Below are 22,681 nucleotides of genomic sequence, written 5' to 3' on the forward strand. Positions count from 1 at the left end.
TTGGCCACTCAAATGCTCAAGAGGAGTGATTAAGATTGCCTCCCCTGCACCATGATTCTAAGGACTTCTCGGGAGTTGGGTATTATGCGCAAGGCCATTTTTCTTAGAATGGAAAACATCCATTGTGGAAGTTCATGTTGTAAAGCACTTAGGGGAAGGTAACAATAACTTATGTTTTGTTTTTCCCAAATTCATTCTTGTTCTATTTCCTCTTCATTTGTATTTGATTTTCTAGTCTTGCCAGTAGGGTATGGTTTGTAATGTGGGTTTTTTTTTGTTTTTGGCTTGCAGTGAACTAGGTTTTCTTGTGCCCTTATCTCAGGCTTCTTGTTACATGGTGATTCTTGCAGTAGGTTAAGTCCTGGTGTACCCAAGTGGAGGAATGAACTCGACGATGCTCTCAGGTAATATTCCAACTTCCATTGGGTTTTGCATCTGTTATTTCCTATAAGGGTTTCAGTTTCATGGTTCTAGTTTATGAGGGGAGTGCTAAATTAGACTGCCTTTCTCTGTGTGCATATATTTAATGGTCTCAGGTACCTTTATCGACCATACCTAGAAAACTACATGTATAAAGTGTTGCCATTGTTACAGTGCATCACTTTTGAGTTTATTCCTTTCGAGTCTCAAGGTATAACATTCTTTTTCCTGCTCTTGGTGGATACTATTATTTTGATAATAGGTATGACGGAGTCTCACTTTTCTAAGCTCGTAGTTGGGAAACTCAAGTTCTTTGTAACTAATCCTGACACATCATGTGCTTTGGTCCCTTTCTAGGTCAGTTAGCTCTGGCTCCAGTGATTGTGATTTCTGGGTATTTCCTACTATCAAGTCATGGCTCAAAGCTAGTTTGTGAATGTACTTAATGTTTTGTATGGCCTTAGTAGTTTATGTGGGTTAGCTCCAAAGTGGCACCCTTAACTTATTTATTTGAAAAACATTATATGTTTGGGCCAAATTCGTATAGTCAAGGATTTTTGGATTTTAAGTAAACTTTTATGTTATTACCTGTTGTACTGAGCATATCCTGTATTGGGTTTAAGCTCAACCATTTTCTTGGCATTCTAGTTCTATCTAGTGTAGACATGCTTGTATTTTCAATTGACACTTACAATAATTGATGTGGTATTTTTCGTTTTATGCATTATTGCACTAGTGAGTACATGAATGTTGTCCATGTTATTTATTTATTAAAATTTAACATATATATGGTATACACATGGTGTTGTTCTTATTTCTAATATGGTCATACTTTTTGCTTTGATGGTAATGAATATTTTGAATGTTATGTTACATCTTTTTATTCTCTGATATGAAAGGAAATCTACAGTTTATCATTAACTTGATGATTTAGTTTTGTTATATGGTTCAATGCAATTTTATTTATTTATAATATATCCTAGTATTTTCTAGGCATATCCATCTAGTCACACCTCATGGACTGTTGCTGGATAGTGCTAAACATGCTTGTAGCAATGATTTAATTTACTATTATGCTTATGTCATGAAGATAATGGAACGATGCCTCAGTTGGCACATTAAGGTCTTGTGTGAGGCTCTGCATGAGGTGTTTCTCCTTTCTATCTACATAAGATTTTTGACTAATTCTATTTAAAGTTTGCATTACAATTGAGTCCTTACCCTAAAGATTAAATTTTAATCTCTATTTTATTTATGTGAGTTTCTGTGCTTCATTCTTCAGATTAACAGAGCTATGTCTAGATGAGTTCCTTTATGATTGAAAATGGCTATAATACTCTTACAATTTCCCGAGAATGTGTTTGTAGTCATTTTCAAGTAATTGAGGTAGAGATAGGTGTCTTTAGGGGTCAACTATGGTCTCTATATTATGTCTATCAATGCATGCACTGCTCCTCTTTAGTGATTCATTACTTAGTTGAACAAATCTCTATAATTATAAATATACATGCAGAATATTGTTGAATCATTATAGTATGAATTCACCACTCCCAGAACTGATATAATAAGACATGTTCAGAGAAATAGGTAGTAAAGCGAAATTACTCCACTCAAACAATATAAACATTTTAATTCTTAAAAGCATACTATTACTGACTCTTCCAGAAGAATATGAACTTATTAATTCCTCTACTATAAGAATTCAGCGTTATAGATATCCTAACTACTATTCCATCCATAATAGATCACCAATTTCCTATACTTATATTCATATCATTCCTTTTGCTATTATACTCATAAAAAGAAATAACTCAACAACCAACACTAACCTTAAGTGTGTAAACAAACAAAAATCATAACATAACCAGAACAATGGCAATCATAAGACACTGGAAAGTCAAGCACTTCTCTCCTCCCAACCATAGAACTGCACTTCTTCAGTTCTCCCCCATGCAAAGATTCATCTTTTTGTTAAGAGATCAACAACCTCAATGATCCTTGCAATAGGAATTTTATGCCTTCTTTCCTTGTGCGATTTTTCCCTAAATCAGTGTCCCTCTTTATGCGGTTTTTTTTTCCCTTTTTAGCGCAAAAGCTCATTTTTTATCCTTAACGATGTGTTATGCTATTTTGAACTTAGCGTCTATCTCTAGCTAAGTTCTTATGGATATTTAACTCCCATCCATTAAGTTTATAGAAATTGCTTTCTAGAATCCTTATCATGGAAAGCCATCTTATCCAAAATCTCTTTTGTGGGTGCTCAATATGTCAAGTGTTTGCAATTTCCTTATTTATTTATCAATAATCATTTATACACATTATTATATAAACAAAGTATGATTTTTAATAGTCAACCAAAAGTACCAACCATAACTTGTGAAATTAATAATTTTTCCTAGAAGAGTAGAGGTGTTATGTTCTCCCTCCCTTTTACTTACACTATCCTTAGTTTTTATTTTGCAGTTTCAATTTGCTAAAATAATGCTAGGTAAGTCATTTGCATTTCTTCTTCCAGCACCCATGTGGCTTCCTCATATGTATAGTTTCTCCACTGTACCTTAACTTGAGCGATGGCTTGGTTCCAAAGCCAAATCTCTTTCCTATGTAGAATACTGAGTAGTTCTAGTAGGAAATCACCTTCGGGTTCCACCTATAGCATTTTCCAATCAATAATATGAGTACCATCATGTATATATATTTTTAATAAAGATACATGAAAGACATTATGAACTTTAATGTGACTAGGCAAAGCTAATTGGTAAGATACAATTTTGACGCGATCCAAAACTTTAAATGGTCCAAAAAACTGTGGGGATAGCTTGAAGTAAGTTCCTCTTCACAGAGATATTTTCTGAGGTTTCACCCTCAGATAAACATGGTCCCCAATTTTAAACTCCTTATGTGTTATTTTCTTATCCGCGTAACTCTTTTGTCGGTCTTGTGCTACTTTAACATTCTATTGAATTTTCTGCACCATCTATTCCATTTCCTATAATAATTCTGGTCCCAAAATCAATATGTCCTCTGGTTGGCTCCAACTGAGGGGTGTATGGAATTTCCTACCATACAATGCCTTGAAGGGGCTCATTTTGATGGATATTTGGTAACTGTTATTATACGTAAATTTAGCTAAATGTAAAAAGTCCTCCCACTAGGTAGGCTTATCCATCACATACATTCTAAGAATATCCTCCAGAATCTGATTGATACTTTCGGTTTGCCCATATGTTTGAGGATGGTAGGCTTTGCTAAAGTTTAACTTAGTACCCATACTTCTGCATAGTTCTCTCCAAAAAGCTAAAGTGAATTTGGGGTCCCAATATGATACTATCATCTTAGGGACATTGTGTAATAAGAAGGTTTAATTCGTTAATACATTAACAATTTGAGCGGTGCCATAAGATGATTGTAGAGGTATGAAACAGGCGATGTTACTGAGTGTATCCACTACCCCCATAAGGGAGTAATGGTATCTCTTTGATCGTGACAACCAGATGATAAAATATAATGACAATATCTCCCATTTCCATTCATGGATAGGTAGTGGATTTAGCAACCCAACAGGGTGTTGATGTTCTACCTTAGCCTACTGGCACTCTATACACTTAGCTAAATACTCTACCACCTCCTTTCTCATTTCTAGCCAAAAGAGACTTTTCCTTAAAGATGTGACTGTTTTTCGTATCCTGGATGTCCTGCAAATGGATCTTTATGATACTCATCTAGTATCATTTATTTCAACTTTGGAATGTTGGGTATGTACAATTTCGCTCGGTACGTTAACAAATTTTCCTCATTTTATGCATATCCTGGTACATGAACTTGCTGTCATTTTTGTTGTATTTCCTAATAGTTTGGGCCCTTATGCACAAAGTCTTTATTTTTCTCTAGGAAGTTTGGTTTAATACTACTAACATCTATTGTTGTTAGACTGTGTGCATGTCTACTTAGAGCATCAACTACCTTGTTTTCCTTCCTCTCATATGCTTTATATCAATTTCAATTTTGCTAAGGAATGCCATCCATCGAGCCTATCTGGAATTAAGATCGGGCCAATTGAACAAATATTTTAAGCTGAAATGATCTATTAACAATGTGAATTTCTTGCCCTATAGATAATTCCACCACACTTTTAGGGCATGTATAACAACTGCTAATTCCATATTGTATACAACATAATTTTTCTCATGGATTTTCAACTCCCTTAACTTGTATGTTGTTATAGAATTATCTTGCAAAATAACTCCTCCCAACCCCTCCATACATGCATATGTACACAATGTAAATGATCTGTTTAAATATTTTAGTTTTAGGATATGCTTCATGGTTAATAAATGATTTCGTTTATCAAAACTTAGCTGGCAGTTGGCTGTCCACTCAAATTTCACCCCATTTTTCTATAAAGAGGTAATGGGATATGCTATTTTTGAGAAACCTTCAATAAACCTACATTAATACCCTGAAAGTCCCATAAATGACCAGGCAACAATGACATCCTTAGGTATAGGCCAATTAACCATGGCCTTTACTTTATCTGGATCCACTACTAACCCATCCTTTGAAATGATATGCCCTAGATACTGAATTTTAGTTTCGTAGAATTCACACTTACTAAATTTAGCATACAATTTGTTCTCCTTAAGGTTTTTAGTACCAACCTTAAGTTCTCTTTATGCTCCTCCTCATTCCTAGAATACACCAAGATGTCATCAATAAAAACCAATGCAAATTTATCCAAGTATTTACTCAGTACACTGTTCATTAGACACATAAAATTGGTAGGAGCATTAGTCAGGCCAAATGGTAACACTACAAACTCGTAGTGTCCGTACTAGGTCCTAAATGTTGTTTTATGAATATCCTCATTCTTGATCCTCAGCTCATGGTATCTCATCCTTGAATACATATTGGAGAAGACGGTGGCTCCCTCAACTTGATCGAATAGATCATCAATACACGACAAGGGATATTTATTTTTAATAGTCATCTTATTTAACTAACAATAATCAATACACATCCTAAACATACCATTGTCTTTCTTAACAAAGAGTATAGGTGCACCCTAGGGTGACACACTAGGCCTAATATATCCTTTATCTAATAGCTCCTATAGCTGCATCTTCAGCTCCATTAATTCAAGTGCTCTCATCCTGTAGGGTGCTCTAGACACTGGGGCTACACCAGGTACCAAATCTACGATGAAGTCTGTATCTTGGTGGGGTGGTAAATAGGAAATCTCTTCAAGAAAGACATATAAAAATTCATTAATAACTGGAACAAAATTTTCTTCCAAATATTTCTTTTTATGTTCAATTTCTTCTATCTAAACCATAAATATTTGGCATCCCTTTTGGGCACTCCTCTTCATTTGTAGAGTGATAATTTGCCTTACCAAAATCAGTTTTGGCACCCCCTGAATGATGTGAGTCTCTCCTTTTGAGTTTACACAAGTTACTATTTTTGCTAGGCAGTTTATGAATGCTGCTTGGTGCTCTAGCCAATCCATTCCAATTAGTATGTCATAAGACCCAAGGGGAAGTACATTTAAGTCTACCATGGAAAGGTATCCATTTAAATTTAATTGATATTATTTCACCTGGCTAGTGACTCTTCTCTTGGTAATAGTGGCTAATTGTACCCACCAAGCTGTTTTATATTTTTCTATTTTCAATTTTAATTTTTCTACTATTTGTGGTCCAATATAGCTTATATTAGCTCCAAGGTCAATTAAGATAGAGACAGGGTGATTTACGAGAGTACCTTCTAGTTCAATCAGTATACACTAATGTTTTGCTTTTCTATCGTCCAGGTATGCACTTAATATCATTTAATGTAGTAGCCTCATGAATAGTTTGTATGTTCTGAACATACATGGGATTATGTGGGCAGTCTCTTAGTAAATGAGGCTCACCAAATCCCCAACATTTCAATGATCCCTATTCTTTGTCCTCATTACCTTTCCTAGAATTTAAATCAATGATTTTTTACCTTGCCTAAGAAGTTGCTTATTGATTTGCAGTCACCTTATCAAACCTTTTCCGCTAATGATCCTGACCAAAATTATTGAGTTATCCTAGTTTTGGTTGTCTTCCTCCCATTTTGACCCTAGTCTTATCCTTATTTGGCTAAGTCTTGGATCCTTCCCCTTTAATTTTAAATTGTTGGTAGCTTAACCTTTCCTTTCTCATGAACTCATCCATGGTTTTTTGGTTATCAAATTTGTTCCAATCTTTATACAATGTAGGAAAACATTTTATGAACCTCTGCACTTTAGCTTTTTACTCCTTGAGGTAAGGCACATATCTCAGTAAGTTAGTAGATTTAGATACAAACTCATCTATGGCAAGTTGTCCCAACCTTAGCTCATGAAATTATTTGGCACAGTTGTCATAATATCACTCACTTAAGTAGAGATTCTTTAATTGTTTATATAAATCCTCCCACAATACTATTTTCTCTTCCAATCCATGTACATTCTTTGCCTTTTCCCACCATAAGGTAGTTTTGTCTTGAAATTGATAAACAACCAACCTGGATTTCAGGTTACTCTCATAATCGTAAACCTGGAAATAGTTAGTCATGTTTGATAACCATGCCTCTGTGTCCTCCTCCTTTTCCCCATCAAAAGTTGGGGGCTTGATCTTCCGAAATTCTCCTCGAAGTTATAGTTGTATTTTCCACTTAGGCTTCCAGAAATAAGTTTTATCTGATTCCCCTTCACTCGGAATTTTTAGGTTCCATCTCTTCTCCTTTTGTTATTTCTGCTTCCACTAATTTTTAGCTTCACTTCTCCATCAAAGTTTTGATCGTCCTCTCTTTCTCCTCGCTAGCACGTACCAATCTTTCATTACTGTCCCTTAAATGTGCCAACTCCCATTTTAGGTTTTGTATAGCCTCCATGAATGGATTTATAGTTGGAGTGGCTCATTCCCCCAGATCTACATAAAACCCATCTCCTGAGGGGATAGTATGTGCATTCTCATTCATCTTGTTGAGTATATCCCTTTCCTTAATCAAGTTGTAATTCACATGGCACAATAAAACATTTATTAGTTTACCGCACTTTTCTGTTGTGGTGGTTTGTTAAGGCCCAGTGGAGAACATGGGCTCTGTTACCATTTGTCATGACTCCATACCCTATGTAACATCCTCCTCCCACATCCACCCAAGTAACCATGCCAATCAGGGTAAACATGAGACAAGAGGCTACCATGATTAGATTCAACCTCCTAGGTGACCTTAAGGAAGTGGAACTGACAGAACATCACACACAATTGTCCAACACCATCAAAAAAACCCTCAAAAGAAAGGTTAGCCACTCATACATCCTATCCCTAGGTCCCATTGCTGTTCTAGACCTCTTAGGTCACAATTTCTCTCATGTTATGGGCAAGGGAGTGGCCAAATACCTGAAGTTTATCTCATAGGACTACATACCGGTGAATTTGGACTAAAGTTTCGAGTTCTCTGTCAACGACCTCAGGATTTAAGCCACTTTTTTAGGCCCAGAGCCCAGGCCACTACCTAGAATTGAATGAAATCTTAGAATCAATTAAAGTACAGGGAAACAATGATGCAAAAGCAATAAGCTCAACAAGACCTTAACTAAACCCCTACAAGCCATGACATAAATTTCGTCAAACATATCATCGACATGTTACCTATAGGTGTAAACAACATAATTAACTGTAGGGATCTCATACTTATATGAGAATCACTATGAACCATTGTTTCCTCATGCCATTTGCTACATTATCCTCTAATAGGTCATAGATACCATATCCATTCTAAAAATAGTAAAAACATGCTAAAAGCCATACATGGCTTCTTTCAAAAAATGTACATATAACTAGCATAATAGGAAAATAAATACCATAAACATATCAGCCATCAAAATCCATATATACATCAATAAATTTTTAAATGAAAATCAAGGGAATGAATTCTCATTAATCAATGCAATGAACCAACGAGAGATGGGACTACCACGTTCCACCCGACCATAGGATGGCTAAGCCAAATCTCTCTTCAGTCATTCACCCCCATGCCATATTCCAAGCATGAATGTGGGACTCAAACCAAAAGAACTCAACCAAGGCATACCAAGGCTAAACCACCTCACCCTCATCAATAGAAACCATAATTTACCGTAATCCATCTTGTATCACTAGGCCAAGACCATGAACACATCATAATGGGATTTACTACGATCTCCACCCAATCGCTAGGCCAAACAAGCATGGATGCCACCAAATATCTCCACCTACATCGTGAGGAAATTTCCTATCTCCTAGTCTCTCAGGCTTTACCACAATCTAAACTTGGATCATTAGTCCCTAAACTGAGACGCACTCTCTAGGCTTTATCAAATATCCTAAACTCGAGATTACTAGGCCCAATAGAGATAAAACCACCTCTAGGATTTATCATATATCATTCCATTCATCAGCAAGAATTCCTAGGCCATCCGAGGCAGCACAAAATATGCTTATACCACAACTCACTGTCTAGTTTATGGATTACTGGGTAATGTGTTCTATCATTTTGGATATCCACTTCACTCAGCTTAGAATCCATTAGAAATCCATCTCAACCAAACATGATAATTCCATCACACCATGGCTATTCGAAAATGGCAAGGCTAGGCTAGAAAACACTGTTACACTTGGGAAAACCGATGACATGATAGAAAAGAACCACATGCAATACCATGCATGCCAAATATAGCAAGGAAAATACACATGCAAGTTGATACCTACAATGAAGTTTGTTATAACTGCTTCATCCCGCATTTCCCTACTTGACCTTTGCTTCCTCTTTCCTTCTTTTCCTTTCTTGCTCCAATGCTAAAGTGCTCCAAGAAAACTCTAAGTATCCATGAGTATGTGAGAGAGAGAATAATGAGAGTGCTCCAAAAATAAACTGGCAAAAGGTTATGTTGAAGCGGCTACAACCACCCTCCAAAATTTTGCCTTAGCCTATTTTGTATCCTCCCTACCAACCTTCACAGCAGCTTGCCTTGCTTCATCATGTTCTTAATCTCCAGTGTCTTTCTTGCTAAAACACAGCCTGTCGATCACAGTTTGATCCTTTCCACTCATAGGCTTCTCACCCGAACTCGGTCCAGCTGCAGGTTCAGTAGCTTCCCAGTGAAATTTTCTCATTTATGGAGGGAAACCAGCCTTCCCTCTAGGAATTGCGCAATTCCCTCTGACAGCCTGTTGGGCTCCAAGATTGTGCAATCTTGCCAGCAAACCCTCCTAGCAGGATTTGTGCAATTTTTTCCATTAACAGGCTATTCAGGCCAAGATTTTCCCAAATTTGGGCAACATTCAATTGTCGGGCCCAGAGATTGTGCAATCCACTTGGGCCATTAGCCCAACTTACAGTCAGAAATGCACATTTTTCTCTAGAAGTCAAGCAGTCTCTTACATGTGCACTTGAGTTGACTGATTCCCTCTGGGACTGAGAAAAATAGACTTGCATGCATGCGTTGCTTTCCCCAAGGTAGCATGCAAAGGAATCCCTTGTTTTAGGGGCCTATGTTTAGCAGTTAGAGGTTACATGCAAGGAACAATTCAGAAACCTCCCTCCAAGTGTCGCTTCCCCTAGATTTGTGGCATGTGTGTCACAACATCAATGTTATCAAAACTCATCAATCAGATGCTACAAAGCTCATTCCTCACATAAACCTTGTAGCTTTGACATCCCACACCACATCTAGGAGCAATCGGCACATTCAACTCAACTATTTTGAGGTAAGCTCGCTTCCCATGCCTTGTGCTTCATTTCTGTCATCTTTTGTGTATTTGCTTGTGTGAGTGTTGTTTGCTTGATTTCTTGGAATGCATGCTGTCATTTACATATATTCTATCTTGTCCTAGCTCTGTTTCAATTTTCGTTGCTATCTCATTGTTGTCGCATGCATGAAACTATTTTTCACGGACATTCACCCAACCAGTGAACAACCTCACCCACATGCATGTTGATCTATTTTCTCAATCCTCCATTCATGTTTTGCATGCACTGTTTATCACTTCTGCTATCACTTAGTGTCACCATGCATTTCATCGACTTACTTGCTTTCAGTTGCCCGTCGGTGAGTCGGGCCAACCTTGGCCCAGTCTCTACCTTCACCAAGGTTGCATTGCGCAATATGGAGAAAGAAGGATCAACTTCTTCTCCATATTTACATATTTTGGCCCAACACTGGCCTCCTGGATTGAATTGTGAATTTCTAGAGATCAGTGGTTGCATGGCCCAAAAATTTGTGCAAATTTTCCCCTGGGCCAGTAGTCCTTCCCAACTAGGATTGCTCATTGTGCAATCCAAGTAGCTAAATTCCTGACTAGACTGTGCATTGCGCATTTCCAGCAATCACTAAGTCTCCTAGCAACCTAGATTGTGCCTTATGAATTCTTGGTATTCGGTCTCCCGACCTCCTGACCGAAACTGTACAACCTTCATGATCATTCACCCAGGTATATTGCAAGTCAGTTCTCATGTTCATTTTGGTTTTCGACTGACAAATTCCTTGCTATGATTGTTGCCATCTCTCCAGGTATCGTAGGTGTTCATCTACCTCTCAGCAGTATAGGTACAATGGTTTCCAAGAGAGCAGAGATGAAGAAACCGTTCAGAGCACGCTTGTGGATGCAGTCGATCAAGTGTCTATGAGCTTGCCTACTCACGAACACATCAAGTTTTTCATGGACAAGGACATCAAGTAGTAGCATCAAAGTGAGAAACATCATGAAAAATAGCTGAAGGAAACATGCCGAATGCAAAAAATGCAACGAATGAAGTGAACACAATGAATGCAAGGGGAAGGTTGTTGACAACATAGAGGTGGAGCAAAGTTGCAAGATCATGTAGATCCACTGATAATGAAAGAAACTTTGGAGACTCAAGCTATGAAGTGATGGTGTGACATGAAGATCGTATGAAGGCAGAAGATGGAACAAAGAAGGAGTTGCATGTGATGAAGCAACAACTCAGGAAGAACATGAAGTTGCACAGGCAGTCTAATGATTTGCAGTAGGAACATAAACAACAGTGGGCGCAACATGCATTAACGGAGTAAACTACGCCAATATGAGTTAAGGATCTATTCCAAGAGCTGACACAAAGTAAACATGGTGAGTAGTGTTGTTGATCGCATGCAAAGGATCCAGTAGCATGCATGTCATTGAGTGCATGCATGCAATCCAACCCATTCAACACACTCACCAAGGTGAAGACAAGAAGCAAGTCAAACTGGGGCTGAACATGCACCTCAACAAGTTGATGCACATGACCACGAACACACAATTAAATATTAGTATGGACACTATGCATCAGTGTGTTATCGGTTCAACCATACCCAAGAAGACCATGCACATGTTAGCAGATGAGTTGGATAAAGGGGCCAAACCAATGCAACGGTTGCAATGGAGGCAAGAGTTTGCTTCAAGAAGATGCCACCATGGGGTGCATGCACACCATCATGGATGACCAAGCTTGGCATCAGCTCACTAGCTTGACCGTCACAAGCATGTAAAAGAGTTGGTCTCACCACAACAGATTGAGTGTCAGTGATGTTTTCCAGGGATTTCTCAAGCCATGTTGGCTCACATGAGTACATGTGCATTGTAATGTTGAGTCATGTCAAGTGTAAGTCGAGTGTCAATAGTTGGATGTAACAGTCATAGTGTATGTGAAGAGTCATGAAGGTAGTTGAACTATTACAAAGGGGAATGTCAAGGGTCACCCCACCCTTTGCTATAAATAGTCCCTCATAACTCATTGTATAGGATTTTGGTCAGCCAAGCTTCTCCTAAGACTATCTTGAAGAAGGCTTGGACAGTATTGTAAAGTGTCTTGACTTCTCCACTACACGGAGCTCATATATCTCTTTGGAGGAGTAGGCAGATGTGGCTGTAATGTTCCACTCATGGGGCTAGTAGGTTTACATCGTGTATTATATGATTGTGACTTACACTTCTTTATATAATAAAAGACGACACATTTTCATGCAAATGTTTTTATTTTAGTTAGAATGTTTCGGTTTCCTTAATGATATATGTTTTTTAACTTAAATAATTATATATGAACTGATTTGTATGCCATTATATCAATCTTATTATTATTGTGTTGCATATGTTGTTAATGTTGTCACTGTCCATGTCAACTGCTCTACCACACATTAGACAGACCTTTATGTAAACCTTGTTATATCAACTGTCACACTCATCTCAGACTGATCTGTGAGTGCCTTTCATGTTATCTTACCTTGTATGTTGTGACTGTTGCATTCGTGTTGACTGCTCTACTAGAAGCTGTGCATGTCCTTTATGTTGTGTGTTCCTAGCCGAGTTGGGACTGATCCCTTTCAACTTGGAAATCACCTTCAGCTTCCTGTCCCTTTGAAGTGTTGGAACCTATCATACTCATTCCTTAACTCACTACATCTATCACACCCTTGCGACTGACATAGTTATCTCACTTGCCTCTGTGCAGCATATTGGTCAAGGCATTACCTTATGACCCACTGCTCAGACTCCTACATCAAATGGTTTAAGCTATAATTGGGAATTCGTACTGGGGAGATCCCCTTGACATGTTGGCGAGTCCAGCACCATCAAAAAGTTACCAACTAATCCTTAGAAGCCTTTTTATGAATGAGGCCTTTATTTTCTTCATTTTCCTCCTCACATGTAGCCTATGACCTTTCACCTCATTTTTCTCCTAATTTCCATTATTTCCATAAATAATTGTGCCAAAAATGGCATTTTTCCTTTCAAAGCCTTAGTCATTACCTTTTCCAATTTCCTTAGTCATAAACAACCAAATGAACACCCCTTAGGATGTCCTACCCAACATTCAAATTGGAATAAGTGTCCCATTCATCTGTGGTTATTGTTTTTAACTTTTATTAGATGGAATTTTCACCAGGGTTGTTACAAAACCCTCCCCCCTGGGGTACACCATACTCGGTGTTCAATCACACATATACCTCAACAACCTGCTTAAAGAAGGCATATTGGTCATGCAGCTTTATAACATAGCTCGATGTAGTATTTACAATGAAAGATTTGCTCATGAGAAAAAACATCATGACAACATACCGCATAGTGGAGCTTTATATTACAACTCATTATGCTATTTACAATGATCATTCTGTTGAGTGCCAGCTCATATAACATCATAGCATCATGATAAAATAACCACATGATAACATAATAACATGACAGCCATACCGCATAGTGGAGCTTTATAACACAACTTGTTATGCTATTTACATCCATACACATGAGTATATATAGCAACATCACCTTAAATATAGATACCAAAGCATATGCCAAATCATATACCAAAACATATATCAAACGTATACTAGTAATCATATATAAGCACATATCAAAACATCATATAACATATATCAAAGCATCATAAAACATATATATTGAACCACCATAAAGCATATACCAAGCAACAATAAGAAAATACCAAACCACCATAAGCATATACCAAACCACCATATCAAGCTGCTTTGCTTCAACTGGAAAACAAAGAAGGATACATGATCCATATATGATCCATGATCTCCCATGTAGCTTCACCGGGCCCAAAGTACTTCCATTGCACTTTAACGTGCTCAATTTCTTGGTTATAGAGCATGATCACCTTTTTCTTTATTATACACTATGGCTTCAACTGGAATTCTCCATCTAGTTCCACCTACAATATAGACCATTCAGTTACATGATCAACATACTTAACATACTTCTTAAGCAAAGATACATGGAAAACATCATGGAATTTCACTGTCAAAGGCAGTGCAAGTCAATAGGCTACTAACCCAATCCTCTCAATGATATTGAACGGTCCATAAAACCATGGTGCCAGCTTGACACATTATCTAATCTGTAAGGAGCTCTTCTTTGGTTTGATGCACAAGTACATCGGTTCCCCAACCTGGAACTCTTTGAACAACTTGTTCCTATTTGCATAACTCTTCTGCTTATCCTATGTTGCCTTGAGATTCTTCTTGATCACCTACATCTCCTATTCCATATCTAGTTGAATCAATTCCTTGCTAACCAGGTCACTCCAACTAATGTGAGTGTTACAAGTCTGCCCATACAATGCCTCAAAAGGACTCATCCTCAATGACTCCTGATAACCTTTGTTGTATGTGAACACTACCAAAGGGAGATACTCTTCCCATTTCCACTGTTGATGCATCACATACATCCTCAACATGTCCTCTAATGTCTTGTTAATCCTCTCTATCTGTACATCTGTCTGCAGATGATAAGTTGCATTGAAGGTTAAGTTTGTACCCAAACCCGCAAATAAAGCCTTCCAAAACATGGAAGTGAACTTCGCATTCCTGTCTGATAGAATCTTCTTCAGAACACCATGTAGTCTAACCACATCTATGATGAACACCTATGCCACATCACTAGCTAAGAACATAGACTTCACCAGAATGAAATGTGAAACCTTTTTTAACCTGTCCATAGTGACCATGATTGAATCATGCTACTTCACTATCTTTGGCCACCCTGTGATGAAGTCCATGGAAATGACCTCCCATTTCAATTTTTGAATCGCGATCAGCTATAGTAGTCCACCTAGATGTTTACACTCTATTTTCACTTGCTAACAATAAAAAAATCTAGGCACAAACTCTGCTACATCCCTCTTCAAGTTCAATCAACAGTAATACCTCTTCACCATTTTCAGTGTATTCTAATAACCTGGGTGACCTGAATATGGTTTCGCATGAAACTCCCTTATGATCACCTTCATGAGCTCATTGGTATCTCGTACATATATCATGTCTCAGAACCTGACCAATCCATCCGTTGTAAGACGATAGTCCATGCCCTATGCACCTGCACCAGCACCTGCACCTGCACTTGTACATATACTTGTACTATCACCATGCTGTAACTTGTGCACAATCCCCATATACCTGACACCTTGCTATCCTTCCTGCAAGATCCTATCCTGTAATTTCATCCATAGGAGCTCATAGCTGCCAAGTGATGTACGTACTCGTCTACTAAGAGAATTTTCCACCCTATTTTCTTTACCTTCGATGTACCTGTTCTTGAAATCAAACTTGCTGATTATGGACAAACATCTAGCATGCCTGACATTTGGATTCGGTTGGTCAAACACATACCTCAACCCAATGTCATCACTTATAATAAAAAATCATTTGCTAAGACGATAGCACCTCCATATATTCAGTGCATGTATAATCAATTCTAACTCCAGATCGTCTGTCAGATTGTTCCTGCTTGTGCTTGTTTAGTTTCAGAGACTCATAACATACTACCTCTCTATCTTGCATAATGACTGCACCAAGCCCTCTCTTGCAAGAATTTGTGCATACCACAAACTCTTTATGTGGATCTACAATTTGTACTATTAGTCCATGCGTTAACAACTGCTTAAGTTTCTCAAAGCTATCCTCACACTCATTTTTCCATTAGAACTTCTTACATTTCCTTTGCAATGGTGTAATGGGATAAGAAATCTATGAGAAGTTCCTGATGAACTTCCTATAATATCTTGCTAGACCCATGAAATATATCACCTCATTGAAACTCTTAGGATCTACCCACTCCATGACGGCCCTTATCTTCTTTGGATCTACTGCAATACCTTCCTTGGAGACCACATGCCCTAAGTAGTGTACCTCAATCTGAAATAAACTACACTTGCTGAGCTTAGCATAGAACTAATGCTCCCTCAATAACCTTAATACTGATGCCAAATGATTGGCATGCTCTTTCTCATTTTTAGAATATATCATTATATCATCAATAAACACAATAACAAACTTATCCAAATATGGACACAACAAAGTATTCATCAAACACGTGAATGTAGCTGGAGCATTAGTTAAGCCAAATGGAACAACAACAAACTCATAATGCTTGTACTTGTTCGTGAATGCAGTGTTCTAAATGTCCTCCTCTTTGATGCCTACTTGATGGTATCTAGATTTGAAGTCAATCTTCGAGAACATTGTTGCTCCCTTTAGCAAATCAAACAAGCCATCAATCCTCGTTAAAGGATACCTGTTCTTGATAGTCACTTTTTTCACCTGGCTGTAATCAATGCATAATCTGAGGGTACCATATTTTTTCCTCACAAACAAGGCTGATGTCCCCATGGTGATATACTTGGCCTAATGTATCCCATGTCCAACATTTCCTTCAATTGCAACTTTAACTCAACCAACTCAGGTGTGCTCATCCTATAAGGTGATTTTGATGTTGGAGAAGCTCTTGGAACTAACTCAATATAAAATTCTACCTCCCCGTGAGGTGGCAACTCTGTAATGTCCCCACGAAATAAATCTCGAAACTACTGCAACACTGGGTATCTACTCAACACATCTACAACCTCAAACTCCTTAACCTTATCACTAGAAATGTGTACTACAAATAGCTTGCACCATTTCCTGTGACTAGCTTTGCTTTCATAGTTGTCACCATCCTAATTGATGTGGATTTCTTCTTTACTCGCAAGCCTCTTGGTTCTCCATTGTCATCAACACACTCAATAGCTTTGCCATAATAGTCAACCTTGGTTCCATGTAGATACAAGCAATCCATGCCCAACAACATATTGTATGATCCAAACGGTAACACATTCAAATGTGTTGCTAGAGGCAGACCATTTAAATCAAATGTGCAAGATCTTGCCCAATGATGAACTCACTTTTTTGAACCTATAGCGAATTTCACTAACCAAGACTTTCCATGCAATTCCTTATTCAAACCACTCATATTCACCAAGTGAGGACTAACATAGCTATAACTAGATCTAGGGTCAATCAAAATAGATAACATGATTAGAAAGCTTAACATCCATCTCAATGATAGATGCCTGGTGTTCTGCATGCATGTTGTCCACTGCTACATAGATACATGGAATACCTTGAGCAATGTCCCTAACAGTATGCACCTCCTGTGCACTATATATCTGAAGTCGACCACCCAGATTCTATGGACAATCTCTTAAAGCGTTCCTTGCCACATGTCCAACACTCCAACTGACCAATACCAACACCTCTATGTTGCTGCTACAATTCATGTCCATGTCTAGTTGGATTAAATATCTTTTGAGGTGCCATATTCTCTTTCTCATCTACATACTGACGCCTTGACATGTTAGGCTTCCATTTATCTCTACCTTTGTCTTTATCCTTCCATCCATGCTGAGATTCGTTCTTGTTCTTTGATTGCTCATAGAAATTCTTCAGTTTCCCAATAACTTCCTCAAGTGATCGAGGCTCATCATACTCAATCTGATCTCTAAATGCTAATGGAAAACCACTAAAAAATGATTGAAATTTAGTCTTGTCATTAGTAAGATACGACACATACCTCAAAAGCTCTAGAAACTTGGTCGTGTATTAACATAGTTACCGATTACCTAGTAATCATTTTTTCAAGGTAACAAAAAATCACCTGATGTTGAAAAGTGGTGATTCAGGATACATCCTTTTTTTTTGGAGCATATTTTTGGTGGTTTAAATTTTCTTATGAACTTTTTTTTTTAAATGATAGCAATTTTCATACTAATTTTGAAAAGTGTTCATGTAGCATCAACCCCTTTTTAGGGGAGTTATTTTTGACACTTCAAATTCTCTAATGTAATGCACATGGATAATTGTTTTCAAATGTTTGTGATTCTCTTGCGAAATTTGAAAATCATCATTTTTTTAAGGCATATTTTTTACACTTAAATTTTTTTGATGTCCTAAGTATGTACAATTTTTTTTAAATGTTGATTATTTAACAATTGTTCAAGTTATCTTATCCATCTCCTTGTTTTTCATTCTAAGATGTTTTTTTTTTTAAGGGATTTCAAAAAGATATGTTTTTTGTATTTTTTGCAAATTTTTTTATAATGAAAATTTTAATTATTTTTGCAAAATTTTAAAAAACTAATGACATTAATATTTTGAGGTTAAGTGTTTTTATAAATTTATATATACTTAATTAATACTTTAATAAATAAAAAAATGGTTATTAATATATATATATATATATATATATATATATATATATATATATATATATATATATATATATATATATATATATATATATATATATATATTGGAGTTGTCTTTAGTGCGATTTTTTGGACTTTCCGGTGCTGGAAACTAGTGGAAAATTTTAAGGTGAAATCTTGATTTGTGTTATTTAAACTAGTTTTTCGACTATATATAGGGAGTAAGCACACTAAAAGACCCCTAGGGCACTTTTATTCTGCAGGGTTTACCCATCTAGCTTGTGATTTCAATAAATTCTTGCTGGATTTTAGAGAAAATAAACCAGCTTCTAAAAAATCACACTAATAACGACCCAAAAAAATTAACTCAAAAAAGATAAAAATTAAAAAGAAAAAGAGAAAAAAGAAAAGAAAAGGGATATATATATATATATATATATATATATATATATATATGTATATATATATGAAAAATTAAAAAATTTAATTAAAAAAACAAAACATTGAAAGTGAATTAAATAATTACAATTTTTTTTTTAAATAAATAATATATATATATATATATATATATATATATGTGTGTGTGTGTGTGTGTGTATATATGTGTATATATATGTGTGTGTGTATATATATATATATATATATATATATATATATATATATATATATAAACATTTAAAAAAATTAGAAATAAAAATCATTAAAAAATATAACTTGAACAAAAAAACGAGTTAAACAAAAAAAGAAAAAGTTAATAAAATAATTATTAAAAAAAATAAATAAAAAACATTGTAAAAATTATAAAATATACATAGTATAAAAAAATAAAACAATTAAAAATATAAAAAAATTAATAATTTAAAAAAATACAATTCAAATAATTATATATATATATATATATATATATATATATATATATATATATATATATATATATATATATATATATATATATATATATATATATATCTTAGGAGCTACCTTAGAGAGGTGTAAGAGATTCTCTTGTCTTTGACGAATGTACTGCCTCTTTTTCCTTTTAGTTAGGGCTTTATATATTTTTGTCTTGTCCATTTTAAGAGATCCATCAGCAGCTTCCTTAATTGCTCTCCTTGCACTTTTACAATCTTTGTCATACCATGGATTGGTTTTGCTATTTCTTTTATTATTTGAAACTTCAATTGAGAACTTGTTAATAGAATATGAGAGGGTTGTAGTAAAATTATGATAGAGGTCTTCTATGTTGTCTATACTAGATAAAGGAAGAAAATTAGTTTTTAATTCATTTAGAAAGAGATCATTTTTATTTCTATCAAATATTAAGTTCTTTTGGCTGTAAGTATTATTTTCTGTGGGAACTCTATGCATGACAAAATTGAGAGTTATAAGTAAAGGCCTATGATCAGAGTCAGGTTCATGGTCGTTTAAGATGTCAAAATTTATTATTTCGTTGTATAATGGGAGATCGAAAATAACATATTCTACCACGCTGCTACCAAGTCCATGGATGTAGGTCATCTTGCTGGAATTGGGCCACTTCTTTAAACCGTTGTAAATTATGAGACCTTGAGCACTATAGAGCTTGACTAGCTCTGACCCAAACAAATTCTCCCCAAGGTCTTTAGACCTCCTTTTGTACCTACTAGCCATAGTAGGGTCTTCATCTAACGAAAGAGGATTAGGGTTGGAATGATTGCTTAGAATAATAGCTTGGTTGTTTGAAGTTTGAGCATTAAAGTCACCTATTGAAAGGATATTATCGTCATTCCTTAGGCTAGAAATATCATTCTCTAAACCATTGTAAGGGTTAGTTTTATCTAGATTCTTCTTCTTATAGAAGTTAGAATTGATGGGGGGAAGATAACATATTGCTATGTAGGACTTTTTATTATTAATGTCTCTGATCTCTATCCAACTATATTGGTTGTGAGGGTTGTTTTTATAAATCCTAGCATGGGGGGAGATGTTCTTCTTAATGTAACAAGCTATTCCCCCAATGCCTCTACCGGAGGATTGCTCTTTCCAAGTAGACCATAGCGTAAAGCCATCTATGTTAGGGACCTTAGATTCTTCGTGCTCCCAAGTTTCAACAACCAAAATAATATCAACATCATTTGAAATCCAACTTAGCTTGGGGCCTTTGTTCCATGGGAAGCCTCAACAGTTCCAAGAAAGGATCTGGAGCATGTTTAATTGCTATTGATTACTATCCTTTTGGTTTCTATCTCGAATAAAGGCTTTTCTATTTTTGATTATTGCCCATTTTCCTTCCTTTCTAGCTTCTTTTACCTTTTGAACCTCCTTTCTTAATTCTTCTTAATCTTCTGGAATGAGATCTTCATTTATGAATATTCCCATTCCTTTTAGACTTCAGTTTTTACTAAGTATGTTGTACTTATGATCAGTGGAGCTCACCTTTATGCAGATTAGTCTTCCTTTATTCTTGGTTAATTTCCCCAACCTTGTTGCTTCTATGAGACACACTGTTTCAATTTGTAATCTATTATGTAATTCTGTCTGGGCTAAGGCTAAAGTATCCTCATCTACTTCCTCTTTTAAACCGAAGATTATAAGGTTCAAGGCCCTTTTGTTACGTTCGTGGTCTAATTCTATTAATTTTTTCATTTGATCTTTAATTGGTTTGGTATCTAACTTATCTACCACATTATTTAGGGTGAGGCGGCTATTAAATTTTTCTTCTAGTTCTTTAATCATGTCTTTCATTTTAAGACTCTCTAAAGTATCAGCATCTCCTTGTTTGGATGGTTGGTTAGTATGATGGTTTTGTTTTTCTATAACCTGCAATCTAGTCTCCATTGCCTCCATTTTATTCTCTAGTAGTTCTATTTTAGTTTCTATTTGTTTTTGGATCATGTCTTCAAGAGATGCAAATTTATTTTCTAGCATGGCTTCTAACTCTTTTTGTAGCTTGGCTTCTCTTTCTTCTCTACGTTTCTCTAAAGACTCTATATACTCATAAATGCCTTGTAGAGTAACTGTGCTAGGTCTACCCTTGGTAATCTTTGGTAACTGTGGTGAAATATTCATATTTGAAATTATATGAGAAAATATGTATTAGAAAAAGAAAAAGATAAGGAATGTGTGCACTTGATATCAGCAAACCTAACTGCAGATCGCCCGTGCCCACACAGCCTGCAGACCGAAGAATATATTCGAAGAATATATAGAGTATTTTTTAACTCTTTCACCGAGCCTCAGAACTCTTTCACCGAAGAATGTATGCGAAGAATATGTAAAGTACGCGTTTAACTTTTTCACCAAGCCTCAAAGCTCTTTCACCGAAGTATATATAGAGTACGTGTTTAACTTTTTCATTGAGCCTCAGAACTCTTTCACCGAAGAATATATGCGAAGAATATATGGAGTATGTTTTTAACTCTTTCATCGAGCCTCAGAACTCTTTCACCAAAAATATATGCGAAGAATATATAAAGTACGTGTCTAACTCTTTCACCGAGCCTCAAAACTCTTTCAGCGAAGAATATATGTGAAGAATATATAGAGTATGTTTTTAACTCTTTCACCAAGCCTCAAAACTCTTTCACCGAAGAATATATATGCGAAGAATATATAGAGTATGTTTTTAACTCTTTCACTGAGCCTCAGAACTCTTTCACCAAAGAATATATGCGAAGAATATATAAGTAGGTTTTTAACTCTTTCACCAAGCCTCAGAACTCTTTATATATATATATATATATATTATATTTAATATTAAATTTTTTAAATAAATGAAATAATTTTTTATTTTTTTAAAATAAATTAATTAACATTTTACTATCTAAAATGATTTTAAAAAATTAGTAAATAAAATAAATTTAAAAAAATAAAAAATTTATATTTAAAAAAATTATAATTTAACAATTTATATTTAAAAAATTTATAATTTAAAAATTTAATTAAAATTTATAATTTGGAATTTTATAATTAAATTTTTTATTTTAAAAAGTATATAAAATATGATGATGATGATGATGATGATGATGATGATGATGATGATGATGATGATGATGATGATGATGATGAGACCAAACTTCCAAGGGCCCCAGAATGGCACCCTCTGTGCATTGATTTGGCCAATCTTGCATCATTAAGTAAGATGGGGCCCCTCCTTGACCTTCCACAACCTTTATATGACTCCTGAAATGGGCCCCCCTTCACCCCACCTTCCAACCATCCACCAATGAGGCCCCTCCAACCTTCTTTTTTAATA

The sequence above is a fragment of the Pinus tabuliformis genome, chromosome 3_2, assembly GCF_031772625.1.
Source record: "Pinus tabuliformis cultivar Carrire ecotype Pingquan chromosome 3_2, CPIR1, whole genome shotgun sequence".
Lineage (NCBI taxonomy): Eukaryota > Viridiplantae > Streptophyta > Pinopsida > Pinales > Pinaceae > Pinus > Pinus tabuliformis.